A 7529-nucleotide genomic window follows, 5' to 3' on the forward strand; every position below is an offset into this window, starting at 1 on the left:
CTCACTGTTCTCCATAGTGACTGTACCAGTTTGCATCCCCACCTACAGTTTAAGAGGGTTCCCTTTCCTCCACAACCCCTCCAGCATTTATTGTTCGTAGACTTTCTGATAGCAGCCATTCTGACTGGCGTGAGATGGTACCTCATTGTGTTTTTGATGTGCATTTCTCTGATAATGAGTAAAGTTGAGCATCTTTTCATGTGTTTGTCTGTCATCTGTATTTCTTCTTAGGAGAAATGTCTGTTTAGTTTTTTCACCCGTTTTTTGATTGGGTCATTTATTATTCTGATATTGAGCATGAGCTGCTTGTATATTTTTGAGATTAATTCTTTGTCAGTTGCTTCATTGGTTATTATTTTCTCCCATTCTGAAGGCTGTCTTTTCACCTCACTTGTAGTTTCCTTTGTTGTGCAAAAGCTTTTAAGTTTATTTAGGTCCCATTTGTTTAGTTTTGCTTTTATTTCCATTACTCTGGAGGGTTGGTCACAGAGGATCTTGCTGTGATTTATGTCAGAGAGTGTTCTGCCTATGTTTTCCTCTAGGAGTTTTATAGTTTCTGGTCTTACATTTGGATCTTTAATCCATTTTGAGTTTATTTTTGTGTATGGTATTAGAAAGTGTTCTAGTTTCATTCTTTTACAGGTGGTTAACCAGTTTTCCCAGAACCACTTGTTAAAGAGATTACCTTTTCTCCATTGCATATTTTTACCTCCTTTGTCAAAGATAAGGTGTCCTTAGGTGCATGGATTTATCTCTGAGCTTTCTATTTTGTTCCATTGATCTATATTTCTGTCTTTGTGACAGTGCCATACTGTCTTGATGACTGTAGCTTTGTAGCATAGTCTGAAGCCAGGCACATTGACTCCTCCAGTTTCATTCTTTCTCAAGATTGCTTTGGCTATTCGAGATTTTTTGTATTTCCATACAAATTGTGAAATTATTTGTTCTAGTTCTGTGAAAAATACCATTGGTATCTTGATAGGGATTGCATTTAATCTATAGATTGTTTTGGGTAGTATACTCATTTTCACTATATTGATTCTTCTAATCCATGAACATGGTATATTTCTTCATCTATTTGTGTCATCTTTGATTTCTTTCATCAGTGTTTTATAGTTTTCTATGTATAGGTCTTTTGTTTCTTTAGGTAAATTTATTCCTAAGTATTTTATTCTTTTCTTCACAATGGTGAATGGGATTGTTTCCTTAATTTCTCTTTCTGTTTTCTCATTGTTAGTGTATAGGAATGCAAGGGATTTCTGTGTACTAATTTTATATCCTGCAACTTTACTATATTCACTGATTAGCTCTAGTAATTTTCTGGTGTGTCTTTAGGGTTTTCTATGTAGAGGATCTTGTCATCTGCAAACAGTGAGAGTTTTACTTCTTCTTCTCCAATCTGGATTCCTTTTATTTCTTGCTCTTCTCTGATTGCTATGGCTAAAACTTCTATAACTATGTTGAAAGTAGTGATGAGATTGGGCACCCTTGACTTGTTTCTGACTTTAGGGGAAATGTTTTCAACTTTTCACCTTTGAAGATAATGTTTGCTGTGGGTTTATCCAGAGAAGGCGATGGCACCCCACTCCAGTACTCTTGCCTAGAAAATCCCATGGACGGAGGAGCCTGGTAGGCTGCAGTCCATGGGGTCCCGAAGAGTTGGACATGACTGAGAGACTTCACTTTCACTTTTCACTTTCATGCATTGGATAAGGAAATGGCAACCCACTCCAGTGTTCTTGCCTGGAGAATCCCAGGGATGGGGGAGCCTGGTGGGCTGCCGTCTATGGGGTTGCACAGAGGTGGACACGACTGAAGCGACTTAGCAGTAGCAACAGCAGTGGATTTATCATATATGGCTTTTATTATGTTGAGGTATATTTCTTCAATGCCTGGTTTCTGGAGAGTTTTTATCATAAGTGGGTTTTGAATTTTGTCAAAGGCTTTCTCTGCATCTACTGAGATAATCATATGGTTTTTATCTTTCAGTTTGTTAATGTGGTGTATCAGTTTTATTGATTTGAAAATATTGAAAAATCCTTGCATCCCTGGAATAAAGCCCATTTGGTCATAATTTATGATCTTTTTAATATGTCAAATAATCTTATAATTAAATTATTTTGAAAGACATGTGCCATGCCAAACAAAACACTGGCTCTTCAAATAGTCTGTACATTACAGTAAATCTAAATATACTATCTGAAGAATATTATGAACTGAAGTCAAATTTTAGATAAATTATCCAATACAAAGATTTTTCATTCCTATAAAGTTAATTACTTTCTATTAAATTGCAAAAGCAATTTATTATTGGTGTTTTGATGTATTTTGATAAGGATTGGAAAATTGAAGAATAAGAACAATTAAAATCCCAGTTTTCTATCTTTAAAATTTTAAGTTTTTACTTTACTGCATCATTATATCTTTTTTTCCTTCTGAGTCAAAATTATCTTGGTATCATTTGAGCAAATTTGCCTATTAAAAGATAGAGATGGTTAAACCAAATAAACTTCTGTATAAATCACCAGTTTAAACTAGGAGAAATGATGGAATAGACTACCAAATAATTTGTTGAGCTGATTTTCTTGGAACTGTTTCAGAACAAAGGAGTCACTAAGTTCATCTTACATGGAACTGAGTGGGTGTGAGGTACGTAATGTTTGAGAGCATCTAAGAGGAAATGAAATAGTTCACCAATTGTCTCACCAATTAGGAAAAAAAGAGGATTTCCTTTATTTTATATAAATCCTCCTTTAGCTTGAAGGAAGTACTAGTTGAAAACAACCATCAGAAAGCTAAACGAAAACCAGAACCAAAACTTAGTAGAAGTATAAAGAGGATGGTAAGAGTTGGATTTTATTTTAATGTGGTAAGATGTACATAACATAAAATTTATCATTTTCATGTACAACTCAGTGGTTTTAGTGTATTTGCAATGTTGTACAACTATCACCACTATTTTTAAAACTCTTCTTCATCCCCAGTGGACACTCTGAATCCATTAAACAATAACACTCATTTCCCCTCCCCCACTAGTCCCTGGTAAAAATAGAGGTATTTTTCCTGTCTTTATGAATTTGTCTATTCTACGTTCATATAAGTAAAATCATGAGGCATTTGTCCTTTTGTGTATTATTTATGTCTGTGTTATTTCAAGATTGTAAGTGTTGTAGCAGGTATCAGAATTTCTTTTTTATGGCTTAATAATATTCCATTAGATATATTATTTTATTACAATGGAATAGAATAATATTAATATATATAATATTCCATTGTATATATATTGTTTTATCCATTCATCTATTGATAGACATGTGTTGCTTTTTACCTTTTAGCTACTATGAATAATGGGAATAAACATTGGTGTACAAATATTTGTTTGCATCTCTGCTTTCGATTTTTTGGGTATACATCTAAAAGTGAAATTGATGGATCATATACCAAAATCACTACAGATGGTGACTGCAGCCATGAAATTAAAAGACGCTTACTCTTTGGAAGGAAAATTATGACCAACCTAGATAGCATATTCAAAAGCAGACATTACTTTGCCAACAAAAGTTCATCTAGTCAAGGCTATGGTTTTTCCTGTGGTCATGTATGGATGTGAGAGTTGGACTGTGAAGAAGGCTGAGCGCCAAAGAATTGATGCTTTTGAAGTGTGGTGTTGGAGAAGACTCTTGAGAGTCCCTTGGACTCCAAGGACATCCAACCAGTCCATTGTGAAGGAGATCAGCCCTGGGATTTCTTTGGAAGGAATGATGCTAAAGCTGAAACTCCAGTACTTTGGCCACCTCATGCGAAGAGTTGACTCACTGGAAAAGACCCTGATGCTGGGAGGGATTGGGGGCAAGAGGAGAAGGAGACGACAGAGGATGAGATGGCTGGATGGCATCATTGACTCGATGGACGTGAGTCTCAGTGAACTCCGGGAACTGGTGATGGACAGGGAGGCCTGGCGTGCTGTGATTCATGGGGTCACAAAGAGTCGGACACGACTGAGCAACTGATCTGACCTGATCTGATCTGATGGCAATTCCACGTTTAATGTTTTAGGGATAGGAGCAGCCTTTTTCCATAGTGGCTACACCAGTTTACCTTCACACCAGTAATGCCCAAGAGTTCCAATTTCTCCACACCCTCATCAATGCTTGTTATTTTCTGTTTTTGTTCTTTGATAACAGCCACCCTAGTGGTCATGAAGTGATATATGATTTGGTTTTGTTTGCAATTCCACCTTGGCTAAGTGGTAAAGAATCGCCTGCATTGCAGGAGATGTGGGTTCTATCCCTGGGTTGGGAAGATCCCCTGGAGAAAGAAATGGCAACCCACTGCAATATTCTTGCCTGGGAAATCTCATGGACAAAGAAGCCTGGTGGGCTACACTCCATGGGGTTGCAAAAGAGTCAAGCATGACTGAGCAACTAAACAGCAACAACAATGTTGAGCATCTTTTCACATGCTTATTGGCTATTTGTATATTTTCTCCAGAGAAATGTCTATTCAAGTACATTGCTCATTTAAAAAATTGGTTGCTTTGTTGTTGCTGTTGAGTTCTATTTCTTTACACATTATGGATATTCTTTATCAGATATATGATTTGCAAATATTTTCTCTCATTTCTCTCATTCTTTTCACTCTTTTGATAGTGTCCTCTTTAATTTTGATGAACCCCAATTTAATCTACTTTTTCCTTTTGTAGCTCTGCTTTTGGTGTCATGTCCAAAAGAAAAATATTGCCAAATAGAATGTCATGAGGATTTTTCCTGATGTTTTCTTACAAAAATTTTCATAGTTTTAGCCCTTAACTTTAGGTTTTGACACATTTTGAATACTTTCTGCATTGAATGGTCTTGGTACCTTTGTAAAATCTGACTAACCTCATATTTGAGTGCTTATTTCTGAGCTTTCTGTTCTATTCTATTGGTCTTTATGTTCTCTCTTATGCCAGAACCACACACGATTTTGATTACTGTAGCTTTATAATAAGTTTTGACATCAGTAAGTGTGAGACCTCCAACATTGTTCTTTTTCAAAATTGTTTTGGCTATATGGGATTTCTTGGAATTTCATATGAATTTTAAGATGGGGTTTCCTGTTTTGCAAAAAACATCATTGGGATTTTGATAGAAGTTGCATGGAATCTGTAAATCTCTTAGGGTAGTATTGTCATCTTAACAATATTATGTTTTCAACTCTATGAACATGGGATAGCTTTCCATTTATTTAGGTCTTCTTTCTTTCAGCAATGTTTTGTAGTTTTTGTTGTGTAAGTCTTTTGCCTCCTTGGTGAAATTTATTCCTAATATTTTATTCTTTTTTGATGCTATTGTGACTAGAATTGCTTTCTTAATTTCCTTTTCAGATTTTTAATTAATAGTGTGTAGAAACACAACCAAATTTTGTGTTTTAATTTTGTATTCTATTTTGTTGTATTTGATTATTAGCTGTAGCAGGTGGTTTTTTGTTTTTTGTTTTTTCCTTTTTGGTAGACATTTTAGGATTTTTCACATATAAAATAATGTCATCTCTGGAAGAAAGATACTTTTACTCCTTTTTCTCTGACTTGGATGCCTTTATTTATTTATTTTCTTGACTAATTGCTCTGGCTGGAACTTTTCTTGCCATGTTGAATAGAAGTGGTGAAAGCAATTAAAAGCTTTAATTACCCTTCAGAATACACAAGTCTGATATTTGGAAGATGAGTCCCCTGAAGGGCTATCCTGGATCCATCAGGGTGCAAAAAAGGCTGTTACCTGCCACAAAGATGGGGGAGTGGAAGATGATAGCCACCACCCAAGGAAGAGCTTGAAATTCACTGAAATGTACCAGCATTTCCATCAAGCTCTCCCCTGGATCCTCCTAAGTTTCTGCTAGTTACTTGGGATACTAAAATAGACTCCAGACAGTTTCTGCCCAGTTTAGTAGGTGTTGAAGTGGAATGATGGATTTCTAAAGCTTCTTACTCCACTATCACTCCCACAAGAACTGGCTTTCTTTTTAGCTTGGTCACCTCTTTTAACCTGATAAATCTTTGTTTTAGTAAGGTCAAGGTCATGGGGTAAATTCTTTGTGGGATGATAGATCTCCTGTTGTTTCAAAATCACAGATTGTACCACTGATCCTGGTTGGCCATATGACACATTTTGTGTGATTTAAAAAAATCTGAATGTGAGTGTAGAGAAAATTCAGTTAAGTTTTATCTGCTTCTGAAATTAATGTAAATCCAAATTAGGCCAAACTTTCTGAATTTATATAGTTGGTTTACATTTAAAAACCATGAATGTCTCATTTAAAGTATTTTTTTTCTCACGATAAATCAGTGAAGCAGTGTTTTAGAAAGAAATATTTTGTTTCATTTGCTGTGTTTTGTAACCAATCTTTTATGTCAGTGAAACACTGGCTTAATGAAAAAGAAACATTTTTCTTTGTGTCCTACATTTTCATCATATTTTTCATCCTGTCAGAGTAATCTGAAATTTAGAATGTTAAAAAAAATCAGTAAGAGAAATATATCACATTTCTTACTGGGAAGCAAAGTTTATAGTATCACAAAGATGGTGAATCTTTGAGCTTTCCACTTGAAGACAAACTATTCATTAAAACATATACATTACCATATGTAAAATTAGACAGTGAAATTTACTGTATGATGCAGGGAGCTCAAATACAGTGCTTTGTGACAACCTAGAGGGGTGGGATGGGGTGGCAGGTGTAAGGGAGGTTCAAGATGGTGGGGACATATGTATACCTATGGTTGATTTATGTTGATGTATGGCAGAAACCAACAGAATAATGTAAAGCAATTATTCTCCAATTAAAATCAGTAAATTTAAATTAAAAAACTAAAATAAAATTTCAAGAAATACTCCAGCAGCTTCCTTTTGCATTTCCCACACTCCAGTTGTGAGCTGGCTATCTAATTATCGATATCTGCTTCAAAATGTTCTTAATTCATGCTTTACTTCTGAAAAATAACACAATAGATCTGTAGGGTTAATATGATGGTTCATGAAAGATGTTTTCATTTCTTTAAAAAGAAATTATCCCACCTATCATGAAATGACCAAATGAGCAGACTTCCTCCTGGCAAGACGACCCCTGTAAACCTGAAGAGGATCACTATTGCTAAGGATGGGCAGTGGGGCTTTACTGCAAGTCCTGTCACTGTTTTCTCTGGATCTCTTGAGGACTTTCTAGAAAAAGACTTCTAGAACTTTCTTCTTCCTTTTACAACTGAGCTTCTTTCTTAAGCTTAGTCTCTATTTTACATTTCTTCTAGCTGAAAGGAACAAAGCTCCATATGAAGCCACTTTCGAAGCTTTCAAAGAAAAAAGGAAACTCTAAACGTTGAATATGGAGAGTAGGATGGGATCCATTTCAGCGCTTAAGAAGACATTTCCACCAGAAAACTATCCTTTAAAAAATAGTTTATTATTTTAGATGTAATGCCATATTGGTATAATTCAGGATTTTTAAAATTTTCATTTTTGGAGGAGGGGCCGCATGTGGCATGTGGGAATCTTAAT

Source organism: Bos indicus, chromosome 13 (genome assembly GCF_029378745.1).
Source record: "Bos indicus isolate NIAB-ARS_2022 breed Sahiwal x Tharparkar chromosome 13, NIAB-ARS_B.indTharparkar_mat_pri_1.0, whole genome shotgun sequence".
Lineage (NCBI taxonomy): Eukaryota > Metazoa > Chordata > Mammalia > Artiodactyla > Bovidae > Bos > Bos indicus.